The 23,331-nt window shown below is 38.3% G+C and overlaps 1 long non-coding RNA gene across 1 annotated transcript in view; it reads right to left on the reverse strand.

Annotated features, from left to right (window-relative positions):
* Nucleotides 1-23,331, reverse strand: part of LOC130454645 (uncharacterized) — a 77,291-nt gene that overhangs the window by 11,938 nt on the left and 42,022 nt on the right. The gene's annotated exons all lie outside the window — the stretch shown is intronic.

Raw genomic sequence — 23,331 nt, forward strand, 5'->3', positions numbered from 1 at the left:
AACCAAACAAGAGGTAGAAAAAAATCACAAAATATAAAATATAATTTTGATTGCATCAAATTAAAACCTTTTTGTACAAACAAAAAACAATGCAACCAAAATTATAAGGGAAGTAACAAATTGCAAAACAATCTTCATAACAAAAACCTCTGACAAAGGTCTAATTACTTAAATTTATAAAAAGTGTAAAAATTAAATTAGTTTATAGTAATAAAAGTATTATATTTTATGAGGTTTATTAAAGATTATTAGAAATCAAGGATACAAAATAATCAACCACATGCCTAAGGCTAATTAGCCCAGTCTCATCTTACTTATTACATCTTGCCATGTGCGAGTAGAGAAAGAGAGAGGCCAAAGTAGGCATTACAGCCAGTTTAAATACAAATTGTGATCTCGCCCAGGTGGGGACTCAGGTGAGATTATAGGGAATTCTGGGAAGTACCAAGGACTTCTGGGGATTGAAGACTGGGGTTCAAATCTCCATTTTACATTATCCCCCCTGAGACCCAAGGAAGATTAATCTCTCTGATGGGGCTTGTAAACATACCAACTTTGAAATTACAATAACTTGAGGATAAGAGGAAAAGAGAACAAAACCAATGATTGCTAGGCGCATTGACAAAAATCCAATTAGAGGGCTGTCCCCATTTGGTATAAGAGTATACATACAAATAAATGTTTAATCAACCACATTGTTAATCTTAAAACTACTCAGACTGTACCTTAGAAGATTTGATTAAGCTATTCCCCATTTTTAACAATGAAGATACTTGATCAGGAATGTATTGAAAACTTTTGAATTTACTCCACCCCATTCAGTCAGTGCCGTAGGGGAAGATAAAATTGTAAACTCCTGATTGTAGAATGAAAAGTCCCCAACTCATACTTATAGTAAAGCTAGAACCTTAAGCTAGGTCTATTTTTAGATCTAATACAAAAAGGGTCCTAAGTACCTATAAAGGTTAAATTAGTACCCAAAAGATCAAGCAACTCACAAAAGGCAAGCTTAACAAAAGAGGTGTGAAGTACTCAGAGGATTTAATCTAACCAGAGAAGGTGAGAACAAAAGATGAGTCCTGGGGAAAAGTGTCTACTGTGATTGGTAGACATGAAAATTTAGGGGAGGTGACACAAGAGAAATTTTCCTTAAAAGGAGAAGTCAGTTCAGGTAATGGAGTTTTTTGTTTTTTGTTTTTTTTTTTTTGGATTGGAAGTCAGTTGGTTGGAGTTAGTTGGAGTTTGGGAGTTGGTTGGAGTTCGGAGTTGAAGTGAGGATTGGAGCTTGCTTGGAGAGGATATTGTGGTGAGTGATAAAGACTGACTTGCTCTCCCATGGGCTCACACCTAGGCCCTTTTGGCCTAGGCCCTTTTCTACTGCTTAGCTAGTCTCTTTTCCTCTCTCTCTCTCTTTTCTTCCCTTAATTCCTTCATTTATATTAATTAAAATCTCCATCAATCCCAGCTGACTTGGGTATTTTCATATTTGGGAATTTTCCAATGGTGATGACTTATTTAGAATTTAAGTCAAAACACTATCTTACCAATTTGGCCAAAACCCTTTGTAAAAATAGACTCGAACTCTGGTCTTCAATCCCCAGAAGCCCTTGCTCCACTTCCCCAGAATGCTTTGAATTCTCAGTTGGGCCGAGATTGAGAAGGTATTTAACCTGATTGCAAAGGCTTTTGGCTCTCTTTTGGACTTCTGTTTTGAAGCAGACATGTCTCTTTCATGATGTGAGGTTATCTTGTCTAGGCCTCTGCCCTAGGCACATATTTTTCTTATTCTGTATTTTCTTTAATCCTTAACCTTTAATAAACCTCTAAAAATATAATACTCCTTGCAGAGAGAAACTAATTTCTACCTGCCTCAGTCTCCCAAAATTTTAATCTTTACAGTTGACTCAACACTTCGGGAAAATGAAATATCTCAATCTTCTGATTCTTTTCTGATCTTAAGTTCAGCTTGTAATAGCTAGTGCCTAGAAATTTTTTTGATCCACTTTTCTCTGGCTGAGGTTTTTTTACCCTTGCAAAGCTACTGCTCATTCCAGCCATTAGCTCCCGGCCCTGCTTGTCTGCTCTCTGGCTCCTGGCCCTGCCCACCCCAGCGGTCTTTCTCTCCTCACCTGGCCCACCTGATTCAACCAAGATTGCAATCACCTGGTGTCCTGCCTGCCCAACAAACTCTAGCCTTGGAGCAGATTCACTCATTGCTCAGGACTCATTTCTACCACCTGGTAACAAATAAACGAGGGGTATTGACCACATGGGCAGATCAGAGTGTAGGAGGGGAGAGAGAAAGGGAGAGGAGAAGAAACAGACTTTTCCAAACAGAAACTTAAAAGCGATGGGCTATTTAAAAGGATACCTTTTGATGTTCTGGTGATTTTATTGACTTCACCTGCATGTCAGGGAGAAGATTCCACCCAAAGATTCAACTTTAACTTTGAAGTTGCAAATGGGTGGCTCAGTGAACAGAGAACCAGGCCTAAAGACAGGTGGTCCTGGGTTAAAATCTGGCCTCAGATACTTCCCAGCTGTGGGGCCCTGGATGGGTCCCTTAACCCCCATTGCTTAGCCCTTAACACTCTGCCTTCAAACAATAGACAGTTAAATGGATAATTAAAAACCAAAACCAAAAAAAAAAAAAAACCAAGGAGCTTTAAAGACTCGAGGTTATATATTTTAAGGCATTTCAGACTCCAATGGTTTATAAAACATCTCTGTATTTCTATTGCATTTCCTGATTATTTTGTTTAAGATATAACTTTGTGATTTTGAATTCATATATTACTGGATTCAATATTATTCTGTTATACTGTTCATTTAATGTACTGAGTTTTAAAATTCTGTTGCTTTTCCCCTATAACCATATTGAAAAAATTCATAGGTTAATTAAGCCCATATATGAAAAAACAGCTTTTTTTCTATTTTTGCCTTTGTAAATTGTCACATAGAGGATAGATGGACTTCTTCAGAACTGGTTACAATTGTATAACAACCTTTGGAAATTTTAATGTGCCTCAAATGATTTTAAGGGTTTTTTAAACATGATTTTTGGAATTTATTTTAACAATTTATGGTCATTTTTGCCTGCCCCTACCACGAGGTAAGGCCCATTCCAGTAGCTGAAGTGAAATACATTTTTGATTCCCGCATTTCTAAATATGTGAATGGAAGTTGGGGCAGTTAATCTCAGGGCATTTTTACCCCTAACAAAGCCTCCAAAAAAGGAGCACCCCTTTATTTATACTCTTCAGCTCATTATTTAACTTCTACCAGAATGATATACAGATTTCTTGATTATGTATTTAACCCAAGATAAGTTTTACCTTGTTTAAAAAAATGTTTATTCACCAAGGTTGAAAGATTTGCTATGATTGTAAAAATTGTGATAAATATCCATCAATTCGTAGGCTTTTAAATGTAATACAACAACTTATGTAAAATATGACAGTGTGTTTGTTTACTATTGTAATTAATTTGGCTATTGAGAATTTTGGGGATATTGATAACTACATATTTGTACTACTATTCTTTAGAAATGAAAAAATGTTACCTTGTTCAATTCATTTGCCTTCTACCCACAGTGATCATAGCCAGACATGAAGAGGAAATGGATCTCATTTTTGGTGAGAAAGCCTTGTATTTTATATTTTCTTAGCTGACACAGAGTGTCAATGATTATAAGCTATATTTTTGAATCTTTTAAAATTCATTTATTATATTTTTCTTGCATGTGCAATATACTCTTTATATTTGAAGCACATGTCACCAGCATTAAGATTTTCTTTAACTTTTTGACTTTGCAGTATTATAAGTTTAAAATACATTTGTCAATGCATGCCCCCAAAAGCCTATGACTATAAAAATGATGCCACTAATTATTTAAAAAATTATGGGACTTTGCTTAATGATTCTGTCTGATTCCAGGACAAGATATACATAAGAGGCATTGCACAGAGCCAAAGAAAAGCCAATCCAGGATGGATTGATGCACTTCTAAGCCAATACAAAGGACTTGAACTTAGTGTGAAGACTCGAGGTTACTATGTTTAACATGGGTTAAAACATAAGCTTTCCTTGTGTCCACACTTACTCTGAAAATACTCACAGACGAGTATCCCGGAAACCTTGGCTCATATAATCTGGTCCCCTTTTCTGCCTTTCATAATGTGGTAACTTTCTGTAGTCCTGGCTACTGACTGGGTAAATGCATCATTGCTTTGATCATTTTGATTGGGCCCTGATAGAAATACCTGTTATAGATTTATTTTTCTTTTTACTTGGAATTTTTACACATAAGACTTTGATAGTCTATATTTTCATCCAGAAATTTTTCTTTTCTTTTGGATTTTTCTGATATCTTTTTAATTTCTCTTACCAATTGATTCATATACCTCATACCTCAGCCATGCATCCCTAAGTGATCCTTTATTTGTCAATCACCCTCTTAACAGGGGAATGTAAAAAAAAATATCATTATTTAAATTGCAAAGTTTAAATTCTTTTTGAGAAGAATTTTAGGTAAAGAAAGATGATACCTCTCTGAATCCAGAACTGAACTGTTGGAGAAGACACAATGAAGAAGCCTCCAGACCACAAGCTGCACAAAAATGAATTTTGGGTGTGGTTGATTGAACATTTATGTTTTCATGATCCTTTTTGAGGAAACCTTTCCCAATAAGAATCAAACGGGGGGATGTAAAAATAGACTTGAACTCTGGACTTCAATCCCCAGACGCCCTTGCTCCACTTCCCTAGAATGCTTTGAATTCTCATGTGGGCTGAGATCGAGAAGGTATTTAACCTGATTGCAAAGGCTTTTGGCTCTCTTTTGGTCTTCCGTTTTGGAGCAGACGTGTCTCTTTCAAGATGTGAGGTTATCATGTCTAGGCCTCTGGCCTAGGCACGTATTTTTCTTATTCTGTATTTTCTTTAATCCTTAACCTTTAATAAACCTCTAAAAATATATATACTCCTTGCAGAGAGAAACTAATTTCTACCTGCCTCAGTCTCCCCCTAATTTTTAACTATTACACCTTTACAGTGTTTGGCATTTACATTTTTTTAACATTTTTAATTTTTAACATTCACAGTTTTTGCAACCACGTTTTGGTGGTTACAACATCCAAAGTTCATTCTTGATCTTTCTTATGCAGCTTGTGGTCTGTGGAGGCATCTTCATGGTGTCTTCTCTAAACAGTTCAGTTTCTGGATTTGGAGAGGTAGCATGTTTCTTAACCTAAAATTACTCTCAAAAGGAATTTACACTTTGCAATTTAGAATGATAATAATTTTACAATAACCCTCCCCCCTCCCCGAAGAGGGTGATTGAAAAACAGAGGGATAATTTAAGGATGCATGGCTGAGTTATGGGGTATATGAATCAATTGGCAAGTGAAATAAAAAAATCAGAAAAATACAAATAAAAAAGATAATTTCTGGATGAAATATAGACTATCAAAGTCTTATGTGTAAAAATTCTAAGTAAGGAAAAGTAAATCTATAACAGGTCCTTGAATCAGGGCCCAATTAAAATAATATAAGCAAGTAAGCATTTACTCAGTCAGTAGCCAGGACTACAGAAAGTTGCCACACTATGAAAGACAGAAAAGGGACTAGATTATCAGAGCCAGGTAGGAGCCAAATTTGAGATATTTGTCTGTAAGTATGTTCACAAAGAGTATGGATACAAGGAAAGCCTATGTCATAACGTATTTTTAGCGTCACAACCTCGAATTTTCACACTAGGTTAAAGTCCTTTGTATTGGCTTAGAAGTGCATCAATCCTTCCTGTATTGGCTTTTCCTTTTCTTTCTTTTTTTTTTTTGACCTGTGTGCTCTTTTGGCACAATTCAGGTTTAGCTTTTTGCTTCTTTGGCCCTGTCCATTGGCTCTTTTTGTATTATCTTGTCCTGGAATCAGACAGAATCATTAAGCAAAGTCTCATAATTTTTTTTAAATGACCAGTGGCATCATTTTTATAGTCTAAAGCTTTTGGGGCATGTATTGACATTATAGCAAATGTATTTTAAACATATTACTGCTAAATTTAAAAAAAAAGTTAAGGAAAATCTTAATACTGGTGACATGTGCTTCAAATATAAAAAGGAGAGAAAAAGTAAAAAAAAAACTTAAATAGTATATTGTACATGCAAGCAAAATATAATAATAAAAGAGTTTAAAATTCAAAATATAGCTTATAATCATTGACACACTGTATCAGCTAAGGAAATATAGAATAGAAGGTTTTCTCACAAAAAATGAGATTCATTTCCTCTTCATACCTGGCCATGATCATCTGTGAGTATGAGCAAATTAATTTCACAAAGTAATATTTTTAGCCTTAAAAATATAACTTCCAGTCTCTTTAAAGTTCCTTGGTTTTTATCCATTTAGATGCCTATTATCAGAAGGCAGAAGATTGGTAAGGGGTAGACAATGGGGTTCAAGTAACTTGCCCAGGGTCACACAGCTAGGAAGTGTCTGAGGCCACATTTTAAACCAGGACCTCCTGTCTCTAGGCCTGGCTCTCAATCCACTGAGCCACTGAGCTGCTCCCCCATAGTGAGGGTGGGTTTTTGGAATCTCAAATTGGGTCAAAGATTTGCAGGGAGTTTAAATTCTCTCCTGAATCTCAGGTGAGATTAAATAAAAGGACCAGTGCACTCAAAAGATACCCTTTGAAAGAAGCCATGCTTATAACTTCCTGTTTGGAAAAGTCTCTTCCTTCTCCTTGTTCTCTCCCCCCACTGTGGCCCCCTGCCCCCTGCCATGTGGAGGATAATTGTAGCCTAAGGAAAGAACACCCCAGTTTTTACCAGCTGGTTTGTGATTCCTGAAGACACAGCAGCTACCAGCAGCCTGGGTCCTGACTCTGGGCCTGGGGTGATGAACGATCTGGCTCAGAGGCCAGAGTTGCTGGGGCTCGGGCTGGAGCCAGGTGGGACCAGGAGAGTGATCTGGGTCAAGCAGGTCTGGATTGCAGGAGCACAGAAGCAGGCAGCAGGAGCCAGGTGGGTGGGAAGGGCTGGGACCAGGTGAGCAATCTGAATCAAGAAGGTATGAAGAGGATAGCAGGCAAGCAAGAGTGAGCTGATCAAGGGAGCTTTGTGAGGGTAGGTGAAAAGCCTTGGCCAGAGAAACATGGCTTAAAAAATCTAGGCAGTTGTTCCCTCTACAGCTGATCAAAATAAGCTATTAAAAGCTGAACTTATGGATAGTCACAGTAGAGAAAAGATTTAGAAAAGTTAAGAAGATTGAGTATATTTTGTCAAAAACAAAGTGGTCAGCCAAACTGTAAAAACTTAGAGCTAAATCAATTGTACAAAAAATCAAGCCATTCTCCAATTGTTAAGTGGGCAAGGGACATGAATAGGCAATTTTCAGTTAAAGAAATCAAAACTATTAATGAACATATGAAAAAGTGTTCTAAATCTCTTATAATCAGAGAGATTCAAATCAAAACAATTCTGAGGTAACACCTCACACCTAGCAAATTGGCTAACAGGACAGCTATGGAAAGTAATGAATGCTGGAGGTGATGTTGCAAAGTGGGAACATTAATGCATTTCTGGTGGAGTTGTGAATTGATCCAACCATTCTGGAGGGCAATTTGGAACTATGCCCAAAGGGCAATAAAAGACTGTCTGCCCTTTGACCCAGCCATAGCACTGCTGGGTTTGTACCCCAAAGAGATAATGAGGAAAATACATGTACAAAAATATTCAAGAATATTCATAGTTGCACTCTTTCTTGGGGATGCCTTTCAATTGTGGAATGGCTGAACAAATTGTGGTATATTTTGGTGATGGAATACTATTGTGCTCAATGAAATAATAAACTGGAGGAATTCTATGTGAACTGGAATGACCTCCAGGAATTGATGCAGTATGAAAGGAGGAAAACCAGGAAAACATTGTACACAGTGACTGATACACTATGGTACAATCGAATGTAATGGACTTCTCCATTAGTGGCAATGCAGTGATTCTGAACAACCTGAAGGGATCTATGAGAAAGAACACTATCCACATTCAGAGGAATAACTGTGGGAGCAGAAACACCAAAGAAAAACAAATGCTTGACTACATGGGTTGAGGTGGATATGATTGGGGATGTAGACTTAGTGAACATCCTAGTGCAAACATCACCAACATTGAAATAGGTTCTGATCATGGACACATGTAATACCCAGTGGAATTGTACATGGGCTATGGGAAGGATGGGGTTGTTGAGGGAGGGATAGAATATGATTCTTGTAACCAAGGAATAATATTCTATATTGATTAAATTAAATTAAATTAAAAATTAAAAAAAATTTTCCCCTTTGGATTCTATACTTTTTCCTTTTACTCTATCCTTCCTTTCAAGTGTTTTGTTTCTAACAATTTTCTCCCCCAAATCACTTTCATTTCTATTATCCCTCTATATTCTTATCCACCTCCTTCTTTGCATAAGATAAGATAGATTTATATACTCAACTAAGTATGGTATCTACTCCCTCTCTGAGTCAGTTCTGATGAAAGTAAGGTTTAAGTCTTGCCCATCATCATTCTAATATTCTCCTCCATTGCCACAAATATCACTTCAGGTCAGATAATTTACTCTACTTTACTTTTCCCTTCCTTCTTCTCTCAGACCAATTTTCTTTATCACCCCCTTGATTTTATTTTTGGATATGAAGTCGTCATAGTCAATTTATTCCTATATCCTCTGTTAATGTATACTTCTTCTAACTGTCCTAATAATGAGAAAATTCTGAAAAATTACAAGTATCATTTTCCCATATGGCAATATAAACTTTCAACCTTTCTGATTACCTTAAATTTTTTCTTTCCCATTTACTTTTTTGTGCTTCTCTTGAGTCTTGTATTTGAACATAAAATTTCTGTTCAGGTATGGTCTTTTCATCAGAAATACATGGAAATCCTCTATGTCATTAAGTGATCATTTTCCCCATTAAAATATATTCAGTTTTGTTGGCTGTAAGATTCTTGTTTGTAAACCTAGTTTTTTGTCTTCCAGCATATCCTATAATAAAACCTCTGAACCTTTAATCTAGAAGCTTATAAATCCTGTGTAATCCTCATTGTGGCTCCATGATATTTGTACTGTTTCTTACTATTGCATCATTTTCTCAATGGCCTGAGAGTTCTGCAATTTGACTGTAATATACCTGGAATTTTTATTTGAGGATTTCTATCATTATGTGATCAATGGATTCTTTTAATTTCTAATATTAGAGAAATTAATAATTTCTTATAATAGGAATCTAGGCTTTTTTGGGGGACAGAAAATGTCTTTGAAGTAGTTTAATAATTCTTAAATTATTTCTCCTTAATCTATTTTTCCAGGTCTGTTGGTTTTTTTCCAATGAGAGAATTCATATTTTCTTCTATTTTTCACTTTTGATTTTTCTTTGTGAAGTCATTAGTTGCTACTTGTTCAATTATAATTTAATGAATTATTTTCTTCAGTGAATTTTTGAACCTCCTTTCCCATTTGGCCAATTCTGCTTCTTAAGTAATTTTTCTCTTCAGTGAATTTTTGGCCTCCTTTTCTATTTGATCAATTTTTCTTTTTAAAGATATTTTTTACTAGAAGGGAAAAAAATGGGGAAAATCCTTTCTACAAAAACCTCTGACAAAAGTCTAATTACTCAAATTTATAAAGAGCTACATCAATTGTACAAAAAAAAAGCCATTTTCCAATTGATAAATGGGCAAGGGACAGTTAAAAAAATCAAAACTCTTAATAAGCACATGAAAAAGTGTTCTAAATCTCTTAAAATCAGAGAGATGCAAATAAAAACAACTCTGAGGTACCACCTCACAACTTGCAGATTGGCTAACATGACAGGAAAGGAAAGTAATAAATATTGGAGGTGATACGGCAAAATTGGGACATCAATTTAATTCTGGTGGAGTTGTAAATTGATCTAACTGTTCTGGAAGGCAATTTGTAACTATGCTCAAAGGGCGCTAAAAGACTGACAGACCTTTGATCCATTCATAGCACTGCTATGTTTATACGCCAAATAGATCATAAGGAAAAAGATTTGTACAAATATATTTATAGCTACCCTCTTTGTGTTGGCAAAATACTATAAAACAAGGGGATGCCCTCTGGGGAATGGTTGAACAAATTACTAGCAGCAATGCAATGATCCAGGACAATTCTGAGGGACTTATGAGAAAGAATGCTTTACATATCCAGACAAAAGAACTGTGGTAATAGAAACACAGAAGAAAAACAACTACTTCATCACATGGGTTGATGGTGATATGATTTGGGATGTCAACTCTAAATGATTGCCCTAGTACAAATATTAAGAATATGGAAATAGGTCTTGATCAATGACACATATAAAACCTAGTGGAATTGCTCATTGGCTCTGGGAGGGGGTGGGGGAAACGGAAGAACAGAACATAATTCATGTAACTATGGAAAAATATTCTAAAATAAATTAAATAAATAAACTTTAAAATGTTATTTATTCTTTTTTCTTGCCTCTTTTATTTGATTTTTCAAATCCTTTTTGAGTTTTTTTAGAGTCCTAGACCAATTCCCATTTTTCTTTGAAGTTTTGCATATAGCTGTAGCTGCTTTGATCTCAGTGTCCCCTTCTGAGTTTGTCTTGCCCTTCCATTTAAAAAAAATTTCCATCCTTTTTCTTGCTTTCTATTTTTTCTTAAAGGTAGTCTCTATTCCCAGGTTAGATGGAGAACTTTCTTAAACTTCAGAATTTTCTTGCTGTTGTCTTCATATCTAGTTCTGTCTGTATATAAGCTTCAGATCTTCCAAAGTAGTATGATGGCCTTTGGCCTGAGAGCTCTGGAAGTCACCTGTCATTGTTGATTCAGGTTCCCTATGGACCTGTTGTTGACTTGCACAGCCAGGTGTCAGTGTTGGTGCTTCAGATTTCACCCACTGGCTTGTGCCAGGACTTGGGACCTCACTACAAACTTGCATTGGCCAGGTGAATGGAGTATTACCTTGCTTTGGGTCTCAGAACCTCATCTAGAATCTGAGGGTTTGTTCTGGGGCTCAGAACTTTGAAGAGTAGGAGTGGGGTGTTCTGCTATTGACTTAGCCAAGGTCTCAGGATCTCACTGCTGGCCTAGCCCCAGGTTCATAATCTCAAGCAGTGGGGGAGGTAGAGGGCTTGCTTTTGGCCTGTGCTAGGCTACTTGGTGAGGCCTTGCCTAAACTCTCTGAACTCTCCAGTGAAATGGACCAATTCTCTCTACCTTCTAAGTTATTTTTTGCAGAAAAATTACTCACCCCATTCCTTTTTTATTTCTTCCACTCTAATATCTGATTTGAAATTTTAATTTTAGATTCATTGGAGGGAATTTTCAAAGAGATTTGGGCTTCTGTGCCTCTACTCTGCCATCTTGGCTCCACAATCCCACCACAAAATGAGTTTTCTAAATGAAATCTAATACTCCTCCCACAACTCTTCTTGTTTGTTTGTTCTACAATGGTAGTGACCATGAAGAAAACTTCCTTATTTTTATCCCTGTGTTCTTTGTGCAAATTCCAATGGTGGATATGTGGTAAGATTCAAACATCTAGGACTATTTAAGTAAATGTAGTGGTAGTCTCTCGGTGACTAAGAATGACTTTTGGGTGAAGTATAGGTTGAATAGTACCGGAGCGAGGACACAGCCTTGTTTCATGCCATTGGAGATGTTGAAGCTATCGGAAATCTCTCCACTAGATAGGACTCCCCCTGTCATTTCGACATGAAAGAGCTGGATCAGTTTGACGAATTTTGCTGGGCAATCAAGCTTGCTGAGGATCACCCACAATGAGTCCCTGTTCACTGTGTCGAACACCTTTGTCAGGTCTATGAAGACAAGTTACAGACTCAAGTTCTGCTCAAGGCATTTTTCCTGCATTTGCCTCACCGTGAAGACCATGTTGATGGTACTGCGATCTGGTCGGAAGCCACATTGTGATTCAGGCAGGTTCTGCTCTGAAACAGATGACAGGAGTCTGTTGAGTATAACACGGGCAAGGATCTTTCCAGCAGTGGAGAGTAGTGAGATGCCTCTGTAGTTGTCACAGGCTGCTCGTGAGCCGTTGTTCTTGTATAGGGCTACGATGACTGAAGTGTTCTTTCCACCTGTTGCTGACGCCTTTTTAATCTTTTATGAGAGTGTCACCATCAGAGGATAGCAAGGGAGTGGTGGTAGGTTTTAATGGCCCATAGACAGTCTCGAGGGCACTGAAAAATTGTTTGTAGTTTTTCATATCAGCAAAATGCGGGATTTCTTCTGCCTTTTTTTCCCACCATTGGTCTTGCATCTTCCTGATATCATGCTGCTCCGTGGCTTGGAGAGACTTGAATCTGTCCTTTTTAGGAGCAGAGTTTGGGTTATTTTGCCACTCCATAAAGGCTTTGTTCTTTTTGCTCAATAGGTCTGCAATAGCAGTGTTGTTCTCATTGAACCAGTTCTGGTGGTTGCATTGTTTGGGGCCTAGGACTGTCTTTGATGTTTCCTTCACTGCGTCTCTGAACTGGTTCCATTTCTTGGTTGAGCTTCCAGTGAGTGGTCCCCTTGGCAGACAGCTTGTCGTCCAGGTGGGTCTGGAATGTTTGCAAATAAGATGGATCTCTAAGACAACTCACGTTGTAAAATGTGCGAACTGTCTGGGCGCGTTTTGATGGCGAGGAGCAATGCACATTTGAAGAGTCGCTCTAACCAATCAGTGGTCTGTCCAGCATTCAGCTCCTCTCATGGCTCTGGTGATCTTTATATCCTGGATGTCTCGCTGGCATACAATGATGTAGTCAATGACATGCCACTGTTTTGATCGTGGGTGCATCCACATTGTTTTATATTTGTTCACCATTCTGAACATGGTATTCATGATGGTGAGTTCGAACTCTGAGCATTTGCTGAGTAGCAATAGTCTGTTGTTGTTCATTTTGCCCATGCCATGTTTGCCTAGAACTCCTTTCCATCTTTCATGGTCCTGGCCAACGCGGGCATTGAACTCTCCCAGTAGTATCAGCTTGTCATTTGTGGGCACTGAGTGAAGGACTGCACTCAGGCCAGAGTAGAACTACTCGATGGTCTCCTCTGTGCTGGTCAGTGTTGGGGCATATGCGCTGATGATTGTGGCATACCGGACTTTGCTGAGAGGTAAACAGATCTTCATGAGCCTCTTGCTGATGCCCACAGGCAAGTCTGGCAGCTGTTTGAGCAAACTGGTCTTGAAAGCCAGGCCAACACCATGGATTCTGTCTTCATTTGAGGCTCTACCTTTCCAGAAGAAGGTGTATCCAGTGGTGGGTTCACTGAGTGATCCCTCTTCTGGTAAGCATGTTTCACTTAGGGCTGCGATGTCGATGTTATATTGTGCCAGTTCTTTACCGATTAGAGCTGTTCTTCTCTCAGGTCTTGGGGTATTCTCTCTGTCAAGTAATGCCCTGATGTTCCATGCTCCTAATAGGAGTTTCTTTGTGTTTTGTTTCTTTTGATTTCGACAGCTTAAAGGGATGAGCCGCCAGCCACGCTGTGCTGACCGGGTGTTTGTAGGGCAGGCAATGTTTGGGACAACTTTTCTAGTCCCCTCCCTTGATTAGGGTGAGCAGTGCTGTCCTAGAGAGGGCTGCTCAGTCGCCCAGGATGCTGCCGAACGTCCCTGCTGCCCACAGGGCCGAGCAACCACTGGTCCGTGGGCCGCCTACGTGCAGGATCGTGACTACAACTGCCAGTGGTCACCTCCACCTCTTGTGTCGTCATTCCCCCATCACCGAAGGTCTTGAAGAGGGTGGACGGGGTTAGGATAGATGAGTGTGCACAAAGATACTTGTGCGTGAAGGAGAGTTAAGTGGAAAAGCCGATGCACAGAGACAGTCCCACTCTCTCGGCGTTGGAAACCTGGGTCCAGTGGCATGAAAAGTCGTTACACCTGGAGACTTCCTCAGCTGCATTGGATGGCCGTGTTGTCCTTTGTGCTCCAACACATCCTGAGCACTCCACAGTGCTTTGCTGCATCGCCATCTCAGCCATTGAACCTTCTTATTAGTTTCTTCCTCCTGTTCTGCCGAAGCAGTCTTCACATGCTGGGTGAGCAAAGCCCTGGTTCACCAGGGGTGGACAACAACCTGATGGCTACCCTCACAAGGTTTAGCCAGCCTGTTGAAGCCATTGCCTGGGGTGTGGCCGCTGCTGCATGCTAGCAGCTACTGGGAGCCACAAGTGAGAGCTGGGTGTCAGGTGAGGGTCAGAGGCTGGAGAGCTGCCCTAGGAGGGCACGACAAGCCCTCCATACCAGAGATACTACCCCTCCCTGAGCACCCCATACGCTCCTAAGTAAATGTATTGGGGCTTTAAATGTTTAGAATTTGCCTTCACAAAGTTTGTTTAACAAACTCAGCATTATGAGATTAGTCATGAGTCAGGACTCTTTGATATCTTTATACTCTAAGATAAACCCTGTCAAAGACATGCTTTCTATTAATAATGAGAAAGAAATATGATTTAACACTACAGTGAAAATGATTATTGCATTTAATATCAGCTTGATTATCTGACTCTTTGATAATATTTCCTGCTGTCCCTCTTTTGACCATTTCATTGCTTATAAGCTTCTCCACAAGTGAGTAAAAGGAAATAGGGAAAGGGATGAAATTTAATTCATTCAATTTTTGTATTTGTCAGTGATTCTTAGGGGAAAAAGGTATAATGGGGAATAAGATTTACACTAATGTGAAAAACAGGCTTCTCAATGATCTGTTGGTTCATTGAACCATACCTAGAATTTTTAAACTATATTCTCAGCACTTCATCATTCCAGGAATTATATTTAATATTTTCTAGGGTAAAAAGTATAATTGTGATAGACATTTGTGCCCATTCATATCTTTTGGGCTCTTTTCCAATCTAGTACCAATGGTTCAATTCAATTTAAAATTATTGCATGAGCCTCTTAAAAGAAAAAATTCTGCTCATTTAGAGTTCATATACTACTATCATTTTTTTGGAAGACTTGATAGTCTGTGCTGCCAGCATCATGAGTTACTGTGTCTTGGGTATATTTTTGTCCTTTTAGTGCCTCTCTCAGTCTCTGTCTCTCCCCTCCCCTCCTTTTTCCTTCTCACTCACTCCTCCCACCTCCTCCCTCATTCTCTTTCTCCTTCCTGTCTTTTCCCCTCAATCCCTCCCTCCTCTCCCCCACCCTTTATCTCCCTCTCTCCTACTATCTCTCTCCCTCTCCCTCTTCTTCACTTCTTTTTCCTACCTACCTCCTCCCTTTCTCCCTTTCTTCCTCCCTTTCATTCTCTCTTTTGTCCCTCTCCTTTTCTCTTCGTGCCTCTCCCCCTGCCTTCTGCCTCTTTCCCCTTCTCTCAGAACTTGGTGGACTGCTAGTAATCATTCAGTAAGGAAAGGTTTGTTTTGTGACAAAGGTATGTATATGGACATACATGCACATATAATTGGTGAATTTCTATAATATGCCTATAATTTACCTTGATAAGCTCTAGAGAGAATATAAGATATATAATATATATGACATATATATACATATATATATATATACATATATATATATATATATGATAAGCAATATGTTTAGTCTCTGTTGTTTTCGAGTGCCAGGCTCTATCATACTGTACTCATTGAGCCCATAATATAATATTTCAGTTTAAAGCATGAAAAACATATACACACCTGCTCTAACACTGATTACATGATCTTGGAATTTCACTTACTTTCTCTTAGCCTCAGTTTCCTCATCTGTAAAATGGAGGTTTTACTTCTAAGATCCCATCCAGCCACAAAGCTCTGGTTTTATTTTAAAATAATGTCCAACCTTGGCTTTTTGTCCATGTTGTTTGTTCTTCATTTGGAAGAGGACGAATGACATCACAGGATGATTTATTGACTTGCACATGAATTGAATTTAAGTGAGGCAGAGGTCACAGAGTTGGCAGCTTCATTCCCTCTTCTAGGTTTATCAAAGTCCAATAGCAAGACAAAAGTCAGAATAACTAGCCATGACTGAAAACAGTGTATATTCTTGGCATCTTCTTTATCCAACCAAATTCTAAGAGCTTCATGGTGACTGCCTCAGTTATTTTCATGATTGGAACAAATTGTTCTCATCTCCCCATTTTGCTCAAGAAGTCTTCACATGCTGGGGTAGATATGTCCCTAAATCACTGATTGGTTTGAGACCTATCAGCTACCTTCAACCTGGTTTAGACCATCTGCCATGGTTTTATAAGGCTATGGCTGTTGTCAATGCTATAGTTTCTTGGAGTCACATGAGAAAGTTCTGTGATAGGTGGACCAAAGGTAGAGAAACAGCCCTGAAAAGGCTCTCCCATTAGAGATGCTAGCCTTCATTGAACATCCTAGAATTCCTTGAACATTCAAAAGGTACTTGGGAACAACAGAAGTGATAAATTCACACCAAACTGATTTCTACAAAAGCTTGAATACTAAGTTATATGCAATACATACAATATATCATGGCAGCATAATGTAGAAACATAGTGCTGGATTTGGAAGCTGAGGACTTCAGCTTCTACTGTGCAAAAAATTGAGTAACCTTAGACAGTCCCCTGGACCTGTTTCCCCATACCTAAAATGAGACAACTTGATTACTTGGCCTTAATAGTCCCATTTAGCTCCCAGTCAATGATGCTACTTTGTAAAGCTTTCAAGTGTTCTCTCATGTTATGTAGATTAAAATAACATGATTTTCCTGAATCATTTTAGGTAAAGTAAATATATTTTAAATACCCCCATTTTAGCACATTTTCTAGCTTATACTGTAATATATTTAGAGGACGTTAGTTTTCCATTTTAGTTTTTTTTTTTACTAAGTGTTGCTTTTCCCTGGAGCTGTTATCCTCTACAAAGTCTGATTAATCAGCATACATCACGCATGGTAGCCACTTTCCCTGGAGCAAAGGAAAAACACCATTGGCTTAGTCCAGGCACTGAAAAAATATTTTCCAAATATTTTGACTGCAGTAGGCTAAATAGTTGGATAGTTTGCACCAGGATTTTTCTTGAGGAAAGGAAGAGAAATGAAAATGGCAAATTAAAGTCATCATCCTCCAAATAAGATGCTACTTTAAATGGCTTTGACTAGAATAATCATAATAAGGGCAAAGGTTCCCATTATATTATGCAAAGAAGCAAATTGAAATAACCATTTATGTCTTGCCTCTGACATTTTACATGTTGTCTGAATAGCTAAATGTGTCCCTGTTCTCAATATAATTGATAAAATCAACTTACTGAAAAATAGAGAATTTTTTGTTTTAAACCAAAGTATAATTTGTAATTTCTGAGCTCAGACAAACACTAAAAACCATGTCCACAGGAAATAGAATGAAATGGGGCTCTCAGTTGGGCAAGATTTATGGCAGATATCACCCCTACTAATAAGACAAAAACTAAGTCCCCAGTATGAGATCCCTGCTAAGATTATATGTTTATAGATCAAGAAGCACAGAGCCCATCCCTTCCAACCTTCTTTTTGCACAAACAAGGAAACTGAACATCAGGGAGTTAAGTGACTTGCCAAGGGCACCCAGGAAATAAAGGTCAGAAGTCATATTTGAACCCAAGACTTTTGACTTGAGAGTTAGTGCTCATTTGTTATACCACACTGCTTCATTGAGGGTAGGGGAAGACTATGGTATGAACTACAATATCCTATTTGGTCAGAATTTCTTTGTATTATTCTTTCTAAAAGAGAGTTAATTTTGGTTATTTTTTGATGCTAAAGATTTAAAACTGACAGTAGTACCCTTAGAATATGATGTGGTTACACCACCCTAGTTTTGGCTCTAACTTTATAGAAACCAATTTTTCTAACAGAAATTCAAAGGATGGGATTTTTTTTTCCTTTTGCAAGCTGCCTGATAACTCTCATATTTACTTTATTTGAGTAGCTGTTTTTTGACAGGGGGGTTAGGGAGGAAATATTTGAGATGTAAGTTAGCAATTATCAATAGCTTCATCTCCAAACTCCAAAATAAATAAAAAACTCAACTTCTGATAATAAAGATCTCTATATCACAGCATGTATTCTGCAACTTTTTTCTTGCTTGATCTTCAGATAAATAGTGCTGGATTCTTAAAATCTGAGGCCAGATCTTAACTCACAGATAAATTTTCCTAATTCCAAGCCTGACACATTCTCTAGTGTGCCCCCTAGTTATTCCAAGTATTTATACAACATCCCTCTACTGTCAGTGTTTCTAAGACTTGTTCGAGCAGAGAAATACATACATTTTGTCTCAGCTGAGAAAATACTGGTCCTATCTGGGATTCTTCCCATATGGATGTGATTTTAACTATTCTCTCCTTCTCGAGCACTATGATAAATACCCAATACCAAATTATTAAATCCAGTTTCTTCTGTGCCACATTCAAGTGCCCAGGTTCACTCACTTTCCTAATATTGAACAATGACACAAATCTTCCACCCCTTTCTTCTGTTCTTATTTTCTCTACTACTGTATAATGTAGTGAAAATAGCACTGGACTTAAAGTCAGGTGCTCTATGAACTCTGGGAAGCCAATTACATTCAATGAGTTTCTTTAATTTCCTAATCTGTAAAATGGAGATAATTGATGTTAATGATTAGCAGAGAAGATTCAGGAAGGGGAAAGTTGCACAGAGCTCTGAGTTTTTTCAAGTACTTGCACCAGCTATCTCATTGAGCTTCTGTACCCTGTACAGTAAGGAGCTTTCATTTCTGCCATTTTATAGCCAAGGAAACTGAAGCTTCAAAGGTATTAAGTCATTTGATCAGAATCACAGAGGTAGTAAATATTTGGGACTATTTAAAATCTAGTTTTCCTGATTCTAAGGTTAGTACTCACTTCTCTAGTCATTCTTTTTTTTAACATTATTTTATTTGGTCATTTCCAAACGTTATTCACTGGAAACAAAGATCATTTTCTTTTCCTCACCGCCACCCCCCCCACCCTTCCCTCTCCCATAGCCGACACAAAAGATTCCACTGGTTATCACATGTGTTCCTGTTTCTAACCCATTTCCATCTTGTTGGTATTTGCATTAGAGTGTTCATTTAGAGTCTCTCCTCAGTCCTATCACCTCCACCCCTGTAGTCAGGCAGTTGCTTTTCCTCCTCGTTTTTACTCCCACAGTTTAACCTCTGCTTGTGGATAGTATTTTTTAGATCCCTAAAGATTGTTCAGGGACATTGCATTGACACTAATGGAGAAGTCCACTACCTTCGATTGTACCACAGTGTATCAGTCTCTGTGTATAATGATTTTCTGGTTCTGCTTCTTTCGCTCTGCATCACGTCTTGGAGGTTGTTCCAGTCTCCGTGGAATTCCTCCACTTTATTATTCCTTTTAGCACAATAGTATTCCATCACCAACATATACCACAATGTGTTCAGCCATTCCCCAATTGAAGGGCATCCCCTCGTTTTCCAATTTTTGGCCACCACAAAGAGCGCAGCTATGAATATTCTTGTACAAGTCTTTTTTCTTATTATCTTCTTGGGGTACAAACCCAGCAATGCTATAGCTGGATGAAAGGGCAGACAGTCTTTTATCACCCTTTGGGCATAGTTCCAAATTGCCCTCCAGAATGGTTGGATCAATTCACAACTCCACCAGCAATGAATTAATGTCCCCACTTTGCCACATCCCCTCTAGCATTCCATACTTTCCATAGCTGTCATGTTAGCCAATCTGCTAGGTATGAGGTGATACCTCAGAGTTGTTTTGATTTGCATCTCTCTGATTATAAGAGATGTAGAACACTTTTTCATGTGCTTATTAATAGTTTTGATTTCTTTGGCTGAGAACTGCCTGTTCATGTCCCTTGCCCATTTATCGATTGGAGAATGGCTTGATTTTTTGTACAATTGATTTAGGTCTTTGTAAATTTGAGTAATTAAATCTTTGTCAGAGGTTTTTATGTAGATTGTTTCCCAATTTGTTGCTTCCCATCTAATTTTAGTTACATTGGTTTTGTTTGTACAAAAACTTTTTAATTTGATGTATTCCAGATTATTTATTTTGCATTTTGTAACTCTAAGTCTTGCTCGGTTTTGAAGTCTTTCCCTTCCCGAAGGTCTGACATGTGTACTATTCTGTGTTCGCCTAATTTTCTTATAGTTTCCTTCTTTATGTTCAAGTCATTCACCCATTCTGAGTTTATCTTGGTGTAGGGTGTGAGGTGTTGATCTAAACCTAATCTTTCCCACACTGTCCTCCAATTTTCCCAGCATGAAATAGTGGATTTCTGTCCCAAAAGCTGGGATCTTTGGGTTTGTCATATACTGTCTTGCTGAGGTCACTTACCCCCAGTCTATTCCACCGATACTCCTTTCTGTCTCTTAGCCAGTACCACATTGTTTTGATGACTGCTGCTTTATAATATAGTCTGCAATCTGGGACTGCAAGATCCCCTTACTTTGTATTTTTTTTTTCATTATTTCCTTGGATATCCTTGATCTTTTGTTCTTCCAAATGAACTTTGTTATGTTTTTTTCTAAATCAGTAAAATAAATTTTTTGGAAGTTCCATGGGTATGGCACTAAATAGATAGATAAGTTTGGGTAGGATGGTCATTTTTATTATATTGGCTCATCCTACCCATGAGCAGTTAATGTTTTTCCAATTGTTCAAGTCTAGTTTTAGTTGTGGGGAGAGTGTTTTGTAGTTGTGTTCATATAGTTCCTGTGTTTGTCTTGGGAGATAGATTCCTAGGTATTTTATTTTGTCTAAGGTAATTTTGAATGGGATTTCTCTTGCTAGTTCTTGCTGCTGAGCTGTGGTTGGAATTATATAGAAATACTGATGACTTATGTGGGTTTATTTTGTATCCTGCAACTTTGCTAAAGTTGTTGATTATTTCAATTAGCTTTTTGGTTGAATCTCTAGGATTCTTAAGTAGACCATCATGTCATCTGCAAAGAGCGATAATTTGGTCTACTCCTAGCCTATTTTAATGCCTTCAATTTCTTTTTCTTCTCTAATTGCTACTGCTAGTGTTTCTAATACAAAGTCAAATAATAAAGGTGATAATGGGCATCCTTGTTTCATTCCTCATCTTAATGGGAATGGATTTAGTTTATCCCCATTGCGGATGATATTAGTTGATGGTTTTAGATATATACTGTTTATTATTTTTAGGAACAGCCCTTCTATTCCTGTGCTTTCCAGAGTTTTTAATAGGAATGTGTGTTGTATTTTATCAAAGGCTTTTTCTGCATCTATTGAAATAATCATGTGATTTTTGTTGGTTTGCTTGTTGATGTGGTCAATTATGTGGATGGTTTTCCTAATATTGAACCAACCCTGCATCCCTGGTATGAATCCTACTTGATCATGGTGGATGACCCTTCTGATCACTTGCTGGAGTCTTTTTGCTAGTATTCTATTTAAGATTTTTGCATCTATATTCATTAGGGAGATTGGTCTATAATTTTCTTTCTCTGTTTTTGGCCTGCCTGGCTTTGGAATTAGTACCATGGCTGCAATCTAGACGCCACACGCTTCCTCTCCCCGGCACCAAATGAAATAGACTACATCAAAGGATCATAAAAATCACCTTTGGAGGAACAGGACTCCCCAGTATCCCAAAGAGGCGAAGGTACATGGGGTTTGAACATTTCCACACTATAATAAGGAGGAAAAGCTTGCACAGAAAGGTGAACTGAGCTGCCCTTCCCCCCCCACCTCCCCCACCAAACCAGAGTGAGCTACCGGAGTGCTCACTGGGACAGCGAGTGAGTGGGGAAAGTCTTTGTCTGGGAGGGGGCACTCCAGGGTCCTTGGGATCTGGGGGCTGCCAGGAATCAACATATCAGGGCTCTTTCATGGGAGAATCCTGCGCTGAGCATGGGGGCTGTGGAGCTATACTTGGAGTGGTTGAGCTGAGTATCTGGGCAGAGCTAAACACCAGGGATAGACCAAGCCCTGATTATCTGGGAGGAGCTGAGCACCTGGGCAGTTTGGCTGTGATCAGGGGCCCAGCACTTTAAGAAACCTCAGAGGCTGGAAAGAAGTAGTCTGAGGCAAACTAAATTCACAGAAAACCTGCCCACATCATCCAGACCCCAGACCAAAAAAGAAAGTGGAATAAAACCACCAAAGGGATGGCTCACATGGCCCAAAATCAAGCCTCCGGGAAGAAAGGGAAAAGGGTGGCTATTGAAAACCTTTATGGTGGGAGTACCCAAGGAAAAGAAGAGAATGAGGATGAAATCCAAAAAAAATCAGAACATGCCTCCCAAAAAAGGAAACTATCAACAAGCTCTGGAAGATCTCAAACTGGAGCTTACCCAAAAGATGGAAACCTTCTGGAAAGAAAAATGTGAGAAAGAGATCAGCAGTCTGATAGATAAGACTGCACAATTGGAGAAAGAGTGGGAAGCATCCAATAGAAGGGCAGACAAAGATGAAAAGCAAAACCAGTCCCTAAAGACCAGAATTAAGCAATTTGAAGAAAGTGAGATCATAAAACAGCAAGAATCAATAAAGCAAAGCCAAAAAATTAATGAATTAGAAGAAAACATAAAATATCTCACTGAAAAGGTCACAAACTTGGAAAACAGAGGAAGAAGAGACAACCTTGAATTATTGGTCTCCCAGAAAAACCAGAGATAAACAATAAACTCGATATTATTCTACAGGAGATTATAAAAGAAAATTGCCCACACGTTCTGGAGCAAGGGGGCAAAATAGAAATAGAAAGGGTTCATAGAACACCCTCTATACTAAATCCCCAAAAGACAACCCCCAGGAATGTAATTGCCAAATTCAAGAGCTTCCAAAAAAAGGAGAAAATCCTACAAGAAGCCAAGAAGAGGAGCTTCAGATATATGGGGGCTCCCATAAGGATCACACAGGACTTAGTGGCTAACACACTAAAAGACCGCAAAGCATGGAACACGATATTTAGAAAGGCAAGAGAGCTGGGTCTCCAACCAAGAATCAACTACCCAGCAAAACTGACTATATACTTCCAGGGGAAAGTATGGGCATTCAACAAAATAGAAGATTTCCAAGCATTTGCTAAGAAAAGACCAGAACTTAGTGGAAAATTTGATATCCAGGCACAGAAAGCAAGAGAAACATGAAAAGGTAAATATGAAAGAAAGGGAGAAGGAGATTAATCTCATCTTTTTCTTTAAGTCAAACTCTCTTCTATAAGGACTACATTTACATCAAATTATATATATTAATATGTTGGGAAAATGTTTTGTGTAACTCTCAAAAATTGTATGCATCATAAGAGTAATTAGAAGAAACATGCATAGGGAAAGATTAGGGCATTAAGAAGATTTGGTGA

Source organism: Monodelphis domestica, chromosome 5 (genome assembly GCF_027887165.1).
Source record: "Monodelphis domestica isolate mMonDom1 chromosome 5, mMonDom1.pri, whole genome shotgun sequence".
NCBI lineage: Eukaryota > Metazoa > Chordata > Mammalia > Didelphimorphia > Didelphidae > Monodelphis > Monodelphis domestica.